Here is a 14,658-nt window from a genome sequence, read left to right as displayed (position 1 = left end):
ATACTAGTCCACCTATAGACGCGTGTTCAATATATTCACAAATTAATTTCAATCTTCTCATATATTTTTTCGTGAAAAGGCGACAGAACACCTTTTAGGAAAAAAAATGTTATAGCATATCCACCTGCTCGTATCATGACGTCATGCCCAGAGCAGCATTTTAGAATGAATCTGCGCTTCGCGTTCAGGCTTCCCCTGACGATCATCTCTAATTCGAATTACAAGTGTTTTCGTGTTTTGTTCTACAACACCCTGTTCGATTGCCGGTGGAGAAGTCATATAGTAAAAAAATGTTTTAAATTTTCATCCTCATTAGACGATAGTAACTATACAATTCCTTCCGAAAATTGGTTTTGTGGGAGTGTGTATTCGTAAATTCGTAGAAATACTGATCTGCATTACATATCTTTATTTATAAATTTTCAAAATTAAGCGTTGGTAACTCTGATCGTCATTCAGGCAATGTCTCAGTAAACCTCTGAAAGTAACATCAGGTTAGCGTATAAATGCAGATAAGGCAACTTTACATCTCCGGTAATTTTCAGGTCATATTCTTTAGGTATGAATCAGCATTATAATACGTAACAGAACAATAATATAATTAATACACGTGCACTTCATTTCTTTTGAGATAGAAGTTATTAGCAAACATTTCATTGACTATTTAATATTTTTATTACTTATGTAAAATTTCATTTTTCCCCTATCTCTTTCTCTGTGTCTCTCTTACTTGCCCTCTTCTACTTCACGTAATAGAATCCATTTATCTTCGCAAAAGCATTAATTCTATAAATAGTACACAAATACGGATATCAGGAAAACGAAAAAGCATATAATAATTCACACACTGCGAACGTATCATTCTTCATTATTATCTATCTGATGGCTCAATTCCTTTGTTCTATGGACTCACTGTTGTCTTTTTATATGATATTATTGATTGTCGCAGTCGTTGGAAGGGGAAGATGAGTGTTTTCTGTATTACTTTCCAGGCTCACCACGAGGCATGAGAACTGGAAGTCTAAACACAGTTCATTTCTTATTTTGTCGTTATCATAATATTAAAGTGATGTAATTTGAAGTGGAAAACGGAAAAGAAAAACAAACAAACCCCACACAAAGTATTGCACTGCAGAAGGAAACATACAAGCTGTTAAAACTTTGTAATAGAAAATGAAGGAAAATAACTGATATTGCATATAATACAACATAAACATCTGCTCTTGTGGTATACAACATGTAAGAACTGCGAGTAAAATTTGTATTTTCTTCAACTATACTATTCGAAACATATCAATAAACCCACACTGTATTATAGTTTCCTAAAAACCTGGCAGATGCACTTCAGCCAACCTCCTTTGAGTATAATGATATCAAAACTTGATTCTGCTAATGTATAGTGTATTTTATTTATATCCCTGATAACACTACTTTTCTTATCATCCATCACTAGTATTGTACAGGTTCCTGAAGATTCCTTTAACTCCACATAATATTTCAACAGATTGGCTATGTTCAGAATTTTTAGCAACAAAATGTAGCGTTTGGGGATGTAAGAAAAATCATTATAAATAAACAGGTTGCTAAAGATTTATAATCATTACTTTATTGATCTGTTCAGCCGAACTGTTAGTGTACGCATCTAAATAGTGCGTGGTTCCTGTTCTACTTCCATTCCAGTGAATAACATTTTTTTATTGATCTAGTATCATTATGAAGGGCTGCGATGGATCACTGCTAGAACACTCTCTTGCAGTACGTTTGAACCCTGGTTTCATCTCAGCTCGCTCTAAGTTTGGCTTGTGGTATACAAAAGCTAACGCGGTTCTCTCGTGTTCTCCCGCTTCCTTCTAATCTTTTCATTCCACCATTTAGTTCATTATAATTGCAATTTCCCTTAGCTTGCAAGGCATATAACCATGGTTCACGAAACTAAATTATTTAATTGTTTTCATTATCATGACGCAATTGAGGAATTATATTAATTAAGAAGCAGCATATTCAGGGTCAGTGGCAAATTCAAAATCAGATACCATACCACTGACTATTGATAACAGTGGTCACTCATTCAATTGAATATGTTACATCTAGCTAGCAATAGAAAATGAAAAATGAAATGAAATCTTTGAGTTTTACGTCCCACGGTTATGCCGGTTAGGCTAAAGGAGACGGTGATGATGAGTAATGAATGAAATGGTGGAATGAAGAAAGTGGGAGGAAACGGGAGAACCCCGAGGAAAACCACGCATACGGTGTTTGTCCATCACAAAGTTCACTTGGCGGGGGCTGGGATCGAACCCGGGACCCCAAGCACCAGAGGTGAACGCTCTACCACTGAGCCACCGCGGCCCCTTAGCTAACAATAGAAAATGAAATGAAATCTTTGAGCTTTACGTCCCACTTTTATGAAGGTTAGGGTAAAGGAGACGGTAATGATGAGTAATGAGTGAAATGGTAGAATGAAGAAAGTGGGAGGAAACGGGAGAACCCCGAGGAAACCCACGTACACGGCGTTTGTCCACCACAAAGTTCACTTGGCGGGGGCTGGGATCGAACACGGGACCCCAAGCACCAAAGATGAATGCTCTACCACTGAGCCACCGAGGCCCCGAAGCTAGCAATAGACATACATTGATTGTAACAGCAGCGAGTTGAGTACTTCTCTCTATATTTAAGTAATTCCATCAGTATTTAAAACCCGTGTGTATAAGATTTGTTTATCATTCATCTCCTCCATTGAATTCGGTTAACTTTTTGGTGTGAAATAAAATACTTAACATGAGGTAGTAAGAGTACATGGAAGTCTATTTGAACATGCACTAAGAAAAATCTGTTCTCTGGACAGCGGTATCCTCTTGCTTACTACAGTAATCAGCACAGAGCATACATTATCCATACGTTACATAGGCACTGCCCTTGGATGATACATAACGCCGTTGCAGGATGTCTGATATCTAACAGTATTCATTATACTACATACATATATGTATGTTACTTTCGTCAGTTATATGCTATATACGACCTTTTGTATGTGAAATCCTCACTGCCTATATTGTTTCATACGGAAAGTGCGTACAGATGGAACAGTTATAAAGAAAGCATTATAAAACATGTGTTTTCTGTTATACGTTTGCTGAACGTTAAGTCTAAAAACTCAGGATTTACAATGTAACATACGATTTTACGTACGCCACATACATTTTTTCTCTCAGTGTGCGAACACAACCGGTAATGCATAGCCAGTGAATCCGTTTATTATATATATATATATATATATATGCACATAATGTGTGTTTCTCTCTGTATGTTACACTGGGAAAGCGGTTTTATCATTCCCGTGCACTTTAATCCAATGGCATATACGAAACAAGCCCCCAACTGCTACCTGCAGGCGTATCTCCAAGATTAAACTACCTATATACTATTCTATGGTTCAACTGGAACACATTCTATCTAATAACTCAATCTCATCGGAGGTGTCGTTTACCATTATTTTCGCCTATGCCGCTACTAAGTTTATATAAAAGGATCTCTTAATTTTATATTTCAGAGATTTTTGCGTCTCAGCTCGAACAGCGGTTTCAGTATGCTCAGTTGAATGCTATTAAATCGTACATCAAGCAATCTCAAACTTTAAGTATACAATATGAGGCAAATATGTGTAAAATATACCCTTGGAAGTTGGGATCGGTTAGACTGAGTAGACATCTTGATAGGGATAACGAATATATACTACAGTAGGTATGTGCAATTTGCAATACGGGCCAATCACAGAGGATTTAGTGGCATCTAGGGAGTATGATGCAATGCATACGGCGGTAGGAAACTATTTGAACAAACTTCGGGAGCTGATTCGGGTCACCAAAACCAGCAAAGAAGGCCTTCGGATTCCCCACAGGAGCGTAGGGATAACCAATCTCAACATTCCTTTGTAAAATCCCTTCAACCTATCTTGCGGAGATTTGAAACATACATTTTCAATCCGACAGGTGTGACTTCGAGTGTAATGTTCTAAACAGTACTCACTAGGTTGCGTTGTTTATGAATCACAGCCCTCTGAAGTTCATTTTCCCATGGTTTCGGCACCTTATATCGCGGAATTTATCCCCCACTGAACAAAGTTCCAGGGGACTTTTTGCTGGTTTCTCTGTCGGAAATCAGCTCCCGAAGTTTTCAAATAGTTTCTTACCACCATGTATAACATTTTCATACCAATCGAATGGCCGTATTTAATGGAGAAACTCATTCATTGTACACTAACAATACAGGAACACACAAACTGTTATAACGGCACACAAAATATTTGTTTATTAAAGGAGTGCTGGAAAAATTTATTTTCTTATCATTTTAGTGGAGAATTTGATTCTTCATGTTCTGAACTAGTCTCTCAATGTTCCATGGTACACTCCGCATCAAAATATTGCGACAGCTAACGCCCTGAACTTAGGCCACCCAATATACACCTTCTTATCTTATAATCGTGTCAGGTATAGAGACCCCTCTCTCTCCTCCTTTCTTCTCTCCCACATTCAAATTAGACAACAATATGAGCGCAATTCTGATTTCAAACTAAACATGTATTAGTTTCGATAAAATGAAATAACAAAACCGAGACGAAAGAAGATTGATAAGTTTATGTAGGGAGAAACTGAAACACACACGATGAAAAGTTGAAACCAATGGATGTCTATTAAACAGAGATACAAAAATTAAGCAGAGAGATAGAAAAAAGAAGAAAAATAAAAATAAAAGAGGAGCAGATAAAACTGTGGGAATCAAACGTAGTAAGAAAAGAACCTAACATTATAAAGTTCCATTTCCAGAAATCCAACAATAATATAGAAATAACGATTGTTTTCACATATTTTTCAGAACTATTCGAATATATACAAGATGATTCAAACATTCATTATGTCACTTTCATAATGTATAGCATCCCCAATTTCCAGCAGAACTGTATATCTCCGAGACAAATTTAAGATAATTTCAAAAGTTTAACACACATGTTTTGTTTCCGCATGTTTCCATTACAAATTCGGTAGTGTTCGTTGGACGTACTGATCAAAAAGAACATTCTAATATACCTAGAAGACAGCGTTGGTCATATCCCATATTTCGGGTTACTAGTGCAAATTGAACAACAAAAAGGGAAGAGAAAAATAAATAAATAAAGAAAGAAAGAAAGAAAGAAAGAAAGAAAGAAAGAGAAAATTAAAGAATGCTATTTTACTGCTAAATTTCTATCGAAAGTGCTCTATATTGAAGGTAGAAACTGTATCGTAATGAAAAGTTACAAATGTTCGAAAGCAAAAGATTATATTCCGCTTAGATGTAGCATGTTTCAAATTTCTACGTTAATAAAACACATTGAACTATAGGATGGAAATAAATTTTGTGACGAACTAATATAAATAAAATTCTGTTTTTAAATAACCAAAGAGGCTACAATTTTAGAGTATTTCCGAAGATTAATCTGTTCCGAACATCCAGCAGTGATTTCATCTCTTCCGGATATAACGTAATTTGCACAGATAAAATGAACACGTTAAGAGCTGAAACGTATCATCGTACCAGTCGAATGTGTAGACCACCACTGGCTCTAGGATTCAAATCCGTAATTCGACTGAGAGTCGGTAAAAAGATAAAAAGATTTTACTTATTTCCATGTGTTTGAACAGTATTCCTGTCAGAGATGACCAGGACTGAAAATGTTATCCCCAGAGCACAAAAAACACGACGCTGAAGTTCTCAGGTAATTCGATTCTCCAGACCAGGTATATCGAGCTCTTGCTCCGTTTTAACTTTGGTACATGCAGTGCGTGAGAGAGAGTGGGATGGGGAAGTGAAAGATGCAAAGAGAAGATAGGAAAACGTCAAGAAAAAAGAGAGGGTGAGGGACCAATATAAATATGAAACATACTTATCATTGCGGTGAATGATGTAGAACGCGCACACTGTTCAATCAAATTATAGCAACTGATGCTTTGTAAGTTCTCCATCAGAAGATAAATCTTTGTTTGCAGCCATTATTTTATGCGAAAAAATCATTCTACCTGACGGGGAATTGAACTAATATTTCCCGGTTGGAAGCCTAGCACGCTACCACTACACCGCCGACTGCTTTAGCCAAACTTTCCTTAACAAATGGTGTAATGTTTCCTTCTGAGAACGATAACATGAAATGTGTATACTGCAGATTAATGATGTCTTTGGAATGTCCTGGTAATCCCCTTGCCCTTTCCTAACCAACATTTGTAAATCGTCTCTATCATTATATAGATGTTTGCGTCCAGATTCTTACGTATTGCTTGTACAGTACGATAAGCCGATTCTTCACAATTACTTTGTAAAAAGTTAACTTTGGCTTGAACAGGATTTGAACCTATGTTACCAAGCTGTATTTTTTCATAAGACCACTACGTTACCCCTACACTTTCAGGCCAACTGAAATTACTAACCAAATATTACTTAGTTTAGCCCTGATCTTTGCAGCTATACGGTTTCTTCCTGTAACTTTATTTGCACCAAAGTGCGCAACAAAAATCATTTATTCGAGGCCTAGGGAGAAATTAATGCTCACTAATAAAGGAACAACATACAATCCGGGGAAATAATAGAGAAATAAAACATGTTTTGCTAAAATTCGCCGTGCAAGTTCAAAAGTACTTACACAATATTATTATTATTATTATTATTATTATTATTATTATTATTATTCAAGTACTTTTGAACTTATACGTCGAAATTACTGCAAAATGTTTTATTTATGTAATTTTTCCTGGATTGTATTTTTCCTTTATTAGTGGGCATTAATTTCTCTCTAGGCCGTCGAATAAATGAATTTCGTTGTGCACTTTTGCTCGTTCCAAAGATCAGGGTTAATCTTAGTAATACTCGGTTTCTAATTTTAGTTGGCCGGGTAGTTTATAGGTAACGTAATGGTCTTATGAATAATACAGCTGTCTAACATAATTCAAAACATGTTCACCTGAAACTTATTTTTTCTACAATGTGGTTGTGAAGAATCGATTTATCATACTGGACAAGTAATACATAAGAATGTTTAAGCAAACAGCTGTATCATGATAGAGACGATTTACGAATGTTGGTTGAGAAAGGGCAAGGGACCAGGACATTCCGAAGACACAGTTGATCTGCAATATACACATTTCGTGTTATCTTTCTCAAAAAGAAACACTACATTTGTTAAAGAAAGTTTGACTAAAGCAATCGGTGGTGTTGTTGTAGCGTGCTAGACTTCCAAATAGAAAATCATGGTTCGATTTCCCGTCAGATGTTATGACTCTTCGCATAAAATAATGGCTGGAAACAGAGATACATCTTCTGTTGGAGAACTTACAAAGCATCACTGGTGATAATTTGAGAGAACAGTGTGTGAGTTCTACATCATGCACTGCAATGGTAAGTATGTTTCATATTTATATTCATCCCCTCCCTCTCTCTCATCCTCGACATTTTCCTATCTTGTGTTTTCATCTTTCACTTTCCCCCTCTCTCTCACGCACACATGTTCCAAAGTTAAAACGGAGCAAGAGCTTGATATACCTGGTCTGCAGAAACTGATTAACTGGGAACTTCGGCGTCGTGTTTTTCGTGCTCTGGAGATAAGAACTCCAATCCTGGTTGACAGAAATACTGTTTAAATGCAAAGGAATAAGTAAAATCTCTTTTTTATACTCTGGGTTACCGGGTGTCATTCGAATTACCGGGTAAGTACGGATTTGAATGATGTTTTTGGAACTTCCTGGTAATTCCCTTGCCCTTTCCCAACCAACATTCGTAAATCGTCTCTATCATGATACAGGCGTTTGCTTCCACATTCTTATGTATAGCTTGTCCAGTATGACAAGTCAATTCTTCAGAATCAATTTGTAAAAAATTAACTTTCAGGTGAACAGGTTTTGAAGCTATTTTAGGTAGCTGTATTATTCATAAGACCATTACGTTACTCCTACACTATCGGGCCGACTGAAATTAGAAGCCAAATATTACTTAGTTTAGCCCTGATCTTTGGAATGAACCAAAGTGCACAACAAAATTCGTTTATTCGACGGTCTACAGAAAAATTAATGCCCACTAATGAACGAAAAACATACAATCCAGGAAAAATTACAGAAATAGAACATATTTTGCAGTAATTTCGCCGTGCAAGCTCAAAAGTACTTTATTATTATTATTAATATTATTATTATTATTATTATTATTATTATTATTATTATTATTATCAATTACCCGCTTCGTTGGTTTAAATTGAGGGAAAACAGTAATATGTTCCGTTAGTGAGTAACTGTTTAGTATTCCTAAGACGGTCGTCGATATCGGACATCGTCGATGAGTTTTATATATCCTCTCCTGAACCCTACGATGTGAGGCACGGCATCTGCAGTATCATAGTTCATATCAGCGAGATGGAGAACTATGAATTCGGCTCTGATATTGGTTATTTCGAACATTTATATATACCTCTCCCTCCTCCAAGTTGCTAAACTGAATTTGGATTTAAAGAGCATCAGATGTGTCACTGTTCATCTCAGCGATTCAAAAATACAGTTTCGCCACTAATACTGGTCATTTTTCGTTACTTTTCAAATGTCGCTTCTCCCCATCTCTTAAGTTACATCGTCAAAGTGATATGATAAAAAACATCTCAGGTTCGAACTTCATCATTGAAAGTTTCATCGATTATTGTTTGGTGGTTCAAGAGTTATTAACCCTCGAGAAGTCGCGCTGAAAAAGTAACGCGAGTAGTCGCGCGCGGTCAAAAGGACCACACAAACATAATGTGTTGCAAATATCATTTTAGACATTTTTCTTGTATTAGAAACGTAATTTTGTATATTTTCTGATTAAGAGGGAATAACATTTTTATTATTATAATAAGTTTTACAGTAATAACTATTAGAGAAACCTACAATTAGACATGTCCTTTTTTATTTCTCATTTGGAATAAAATGTTTTTTTTTTCGTTACATATTTCTTTAGATAGATAGCTACGCACTGTTTTTATTGAAAATTCTAAATCTGATGGTGATCTTTTTGTCAACTCTGGTTCGTCTAAAATTAGAAATGCAATAATAAATTAGTTAAAAATATACTATACACACATAGCATTAAATCTAAGCTTCACATCGCATTTTACGTTGAATTAGAGCTCATTCGTCGCTAAGCGGTTAGCATACACGCTTTTGGCGTCGGACTTCCGGCTTCGATTCACGGTGGGACCTCATGTGGTTCGGATCCTTCGTTAAGCAGTAGGTCCACGTCTTACATAGCCTTGATGCTGAAGAGGGCGCTAAATTGAAATCAAATCAAATTTACAATTAATTATTTTACGGTCCTGTTATTTTGAAACTTCACCTACACAGCAATACATTGAATTATTTTAGGTTGCCTTCAAATTAACACTGTTCTACACTTCGTAGTCGCTTACTTCGTCCTCTCCTGCTCAGACTACATTCGGGGAATTGCTGGTTATTTCTGGGTTTAAGATCTTCAGATTTGCTCGCATACTCCTCACTTCACCTTTATGACCTTCCTCAGACAAAGGTTCCACGAGATCATCACGGCTGATTTATCCAAATAGTCTATCCCTAACATTTGCCTCCGTTGTTTTCAGCTATTCATTTCTAATTTTCTCTTTTTTCATACTTGGTATCAGTTTGTTAACTCTGTCGACCTCTTTTCTGTCCATTAAAATAATAATTATGTTTATAAAGCTTAAAACACCTCCAAAGCAAAGGTCACGTGCAGAGCTAAACACTGAGAAAAAACATTACACGGTTAGTCGCGCGCGGTGGAAAGCACCGCAGAATCACTAAACATTCACTAGTAGTTAAACTAAACAACGGATAACGGGGTGATTGAGCAGGATTGTTCGGGAAGGTGAGAGGGAAGATTAGCTAGACGGAGAAGTCTGTCGGACAAACAGAATGGACGCACGATCGAAAATAATTTCCCTGCGGTGCTTTTGACCGCGGCGCGACTACTCGAGGGTTAAGTTTTATTTATTTTTATATATCTCCCTATCCCATTTCCCATTCCAAGGTCTCCCGTGAAAGAGAAATGATAAAAATCATCTCAGGTCCGAACCTCATCTATGTTAAAAACCTGATCGGGATTGATCCATTGTTTCACGTGTTATCAAATGCTATTTATTAATTTAACTCCTGTTTCTCCTCAATAGTAAGATATATAGTCAAAGTCTTACATAGCCTTGATGCTGAAGAGGGCGCTAAATTGAAATCAAATCAAATTTACAATGAATTATTTTACGGTCCTGTTATTTTGAAACTTCACCTACACAGCACTACATTGAATTATTTTAGGTTGCCTTCAAATTTACACTGTTCTACACTTCGTAGTCGCTTACTTCGTCCTCTCCTGCTCAGACTACATTCGGGGAATTGCTGGTTATTTCTGGGTTTAAAGATCTTCAGATTTGCTCGCATACTCCTCACTTCACCTTTCGTGTTCACTCACTTCATATATATATATATATATATATATATATATATATATATATATATATATATATATATACCTATATATAATATTTGTTATGACCTTCCTCAGACAAAGGTTCCACGAGATCATCACGGCTGATTTATCCAAATAGTCTATCCCTAACATTTGCCTCCGTTGTTTTCAGCTATTCATTTCTAATTTTCTCTTTTTTCATACTTGGTATCAGTTTGTTAACTCTGTCGACCTCTTTTCTGTCCATTAAAATAATAATTATGTTTATAAAGCTTAAAACACCTCCAAAGCAAAGGTCACGTGCAGAGCTAAACACTGAGAAAAAACATTACACGGTTAGTCGCGCGCGGTGGAAAGCACCGCAGAATCACTAAACATTCACTAGTAGTTAAACTAAACAACGGATAACGGGGTGATTGAGCAGGATTGTTCGGGAAGGTGAGAGGGAAGATTAGCTAGACGGAGAAATCTGTCGGACAAACAGAATGGACGCACGATCGAAAATAATTTCCCTGCGGTGCTTTTGACCGCGGCGCGACTACTCGAGGGTTAAGTTTTATTTATTTTTATATATCTCCCTATCCCATTTCCCATTCCAAGGTCTCCCGTGAAAGAGAAATGATAAAAATCATCTCAGGTCCGAACCTCATCTATGTTAAAAACCTGATCGGGATTGATCCATTGTTTCACGTGTTATCAAATGCTATTTATTAATTTAACTCCTGTTTCTCCTCAATAGTAAGATATATAGTCAAAGTCTTACATAGCCTTGATGCTGAAGAGGGCGCTAAATTGAAATCAAATCAAATTTACAATGAATTATTTTACGGTCCTGTTATTTTGAAACTTCACCTACACAGCACTACATTGAATTATTTTAGGTTGCCTTCAAATTTACACTGTTCTACACTTCGTAGTCGCTTACTTCGTCCTCTCCTGCTCAGACTACATTCGGGGAATTGCTGGTTATTTCTGGGTTTAAAGATCTTCAGATTTGCTCGCATACTCCTCACTTCACCTTTCGTGTTCACTCACTTCATATATATATATATATATATATATATATATATATATATATATATATATATATACCTATATATAATATTTGTTATGACCTTCCTCAGACAAAGGTTCCACGAGATCATCACGGCTGATTTATCCAAATAGTCTATCCCTAACATTTGCCTCCGTTGTTTTCAGCTATTCATTTCTAATTTTCTCTTTTTTCATACTTGGTATCAGTTTGTTAACTCTGTCGACCTCTTTTCTGTCCATTAAAATAATAATTATGTTTATAAAGCTTAAAACACCTCCAAAGCAAAGGTCACGTGCAGAGCTAAACACTGAGAAAAAACATTACACGGTTAGTCGCGCGCGGTGGAAAGCACCGCAGAATCACTAAACATTCACTAGTAGTTAAACTAAACAACGGATAACGGGGTGATTGAGCAGGATTGTTCGGGAAGGTGAGAGGGAAGATTAGCTAGACGGAGAAGTCTGTCGGACAAACAGAATGGACGCACGATCGAAAATAATTTCCCTGCGGTGCTTTTGACCGCGGCGCGACTACTCGAGGGTTAAGTTTTATTTATTTTTATATATCTCCCTATCCCATTTCCCATTCCAAGGTCTCCCGTGAAAGAGAAATGATAAAAATCATCTCAGGTCCGAACCTCATCTATGTTAAAAACCTGATCGGGATTGATCCATTGTTTCACGTGTTATCAAATGCTATTTATTAATTTAACTCCTGTTTCTCCTCAATAGTAAGATATATAGTCAAAGTCTTACATAGCCTTGATGCTGAAGAGGGCGCTAAATTGAAATCAAATCAAATTTACAATGAATTATTTTACGGTCCTGTTATTTTGAAACTTCACCTACACAGCACTACATTGAATTATTTTAGGTTGCCTTCAAATTTACACTGTTCTACACTTCGTAGTCGCTTACTTCGTCCTCTCCTGCTCAGACTACATTCGGGGAATTGCTGGTTATTTCTGGGTTTAAAGATCTTCAGATTTGCTCGCATACTCCTCACTTCACCTTTCGTGTTCACTCACTTCATATATATATATATATATATATATATATATATATATATATATATATATATATATATACCTATATATAATATTTGTTATGACCTTCCTCAGACAAAGGTTCCACGAGATCATCACGGCTGATTTATCCAAATAGTCTATCCCTAACATTTGCCTCCGTTGTTTTCAGCTATTCATTTCTAATTTTCTCTTTTTTCATACTTGGTATCAGTTTGTTAACTCTGTCGACCTCTTTTCTGTCCATTAAAATAATAATTATGTTTATAAAGCTTAAAACACCTCCAAAGCAAAGGTCACGTGCAGAGCTAAACACTGAGAAAAAACATTACACGGTTAGTCGCGCGCGGTGGAAAGCACCGCAGAATCACTAAACATTCACTAGTAGTTAAACTAAACAACGGATAACGGGGTGATTGAGCAGGATTGTTCGGGAAGGTGAGAGGGAAGATTAGCTAGACGGAGAAATCTGTCGGACAAACAGAATGGACGCACGATCGAAAATAATTTCCCTGCGGTGCTTTTGACCGCGGCGCGACTACTCGAGGGTTAAGTTTTATTTATTTTTATATATCTCCCTATCCCATTTCCCATTCCAAGGTCTCCCGTGAAAGAGAAATGATAAAAATCATCTCAGGTCCGAACCTCATCTATGTTAAAAACCTGATCGGGATTGATCCATTGTTTCACGTGTTATCAAATGCTATTTATTAATTTAACTCCTCTTTCTCCTCAATAGTAAGATATATAGTCAAAGTAAATAGAAAAATACCAACTTTGGCACGAACTTCATCTATGTTGAAAATTTGATCGAGATTGGTCGGGTGGTTCAAGAGTAGTGAAATCACAAAACAGTCACTTTCGTGTTCTCTTTTTTTACATATATATCTCCCTCTCTCCGGCCGCTACGTCGCACTGTCAAACTGAAATGACAGAAGTCGACCCAGATCCAAACCTTATCTATGTTGAAAGTTTGATAGAGATCGGTCTGGTAGTTAAACAGTCATTACGTTTTATGCATTTTTATATATCCACCCTACTCTCCTGCTCGAATCCTAAGTTATACCGTTAAAATGAAATGGTAAAAACGAGTCCCAGACAGGAATCTTATTAATGTTGAAAATTTGAACGAGATCGGTTGGATGGTTCAAGAGATTAAGAGCCAGAAACATAGTTACTTTCAATTTTATAATATAATTATTACTTTATTATTATTATTATTATTATTATTATTATTATTATCATTATTATTATTATTGTTATTATCATTATTATTATTATTATTATTATTATTATTATTATTATTATTATTATTATTATTATTATTATTATTATTATTATTATCTGAGTATTTTGAACTTACACGTTGAATTTACCACAAAATATGATTTCTTTTCTCATTTGTTCCTGGATTATATGCTTTTCCTTTATTAGTGGGCATTACTTTTCTCTCTAGGCCGTCGAACAAATGAATTTCGGTATGCACTTTGGTGCAAATAACGTTGCAGGAAGAAACCGTATCGTTCCAAAGATCAGGGCTAAACTAACTAATATTTGGCTTGTAATGTAAAATGGCCCGATAGTGTAGGGGTCACGTAATGGCCTTATAAAAAATACAGCTGTCTCAAGTTGCTTCAAATCCTGTTCACGCCAAAGTTAACTTTTTACAAAGTTATTGTGAAGAATCGATTTATCATACTGGACAAGCAATACTTAAGAATCTGAACGCAACCACTGTATCATCAAAGAAACGAGTTATGAATGTTGGTTGCGGAAGGGCAAGGAAATTACCAGGACATTCCAAAGACATCATTGATCTGCAGTATACACTTTTCGTGTTATCGTTCTCACAATGAAACACTACACCATTTGTTAAAAGAAGTTTGGCTAAAGCAGTCGGTGGTGTAGTGGTAGCGTGCTGGACTTCCAAATGGCTAGTTCGATACCCCGTCAGGTAGGATGATTTTTTCGCATAAAATAATTGCTGCAAACAGAGATTTATCTTCTGATTGATAACTTACAAAGCATCACTGCAGATAATTTGAGTAAAAAGTGTGTGCGTTCTACATCGTACACTGCAATGGTAAGTATGTTTTCATTT

This window comes from Thermobia domestica, chromosome 1, assembly GCF_964235325.1.
Source record: "Thermobia domestica chromosome 1, izTheDome1.hap1.1, whole genome shotgun sequence".
Taxonomy (NCBI): domain Eukaryota; kingdom Metazoa; phylum Arthropoda; class Insecta; order Zygentoma; family Lepismatidae; genus Thermobia; species Thermobia domestica.
The sequence above is the reverse complement of the archived record's forward strand: the minus strand, read 5'-3'. Positions refer to the sequence as shown.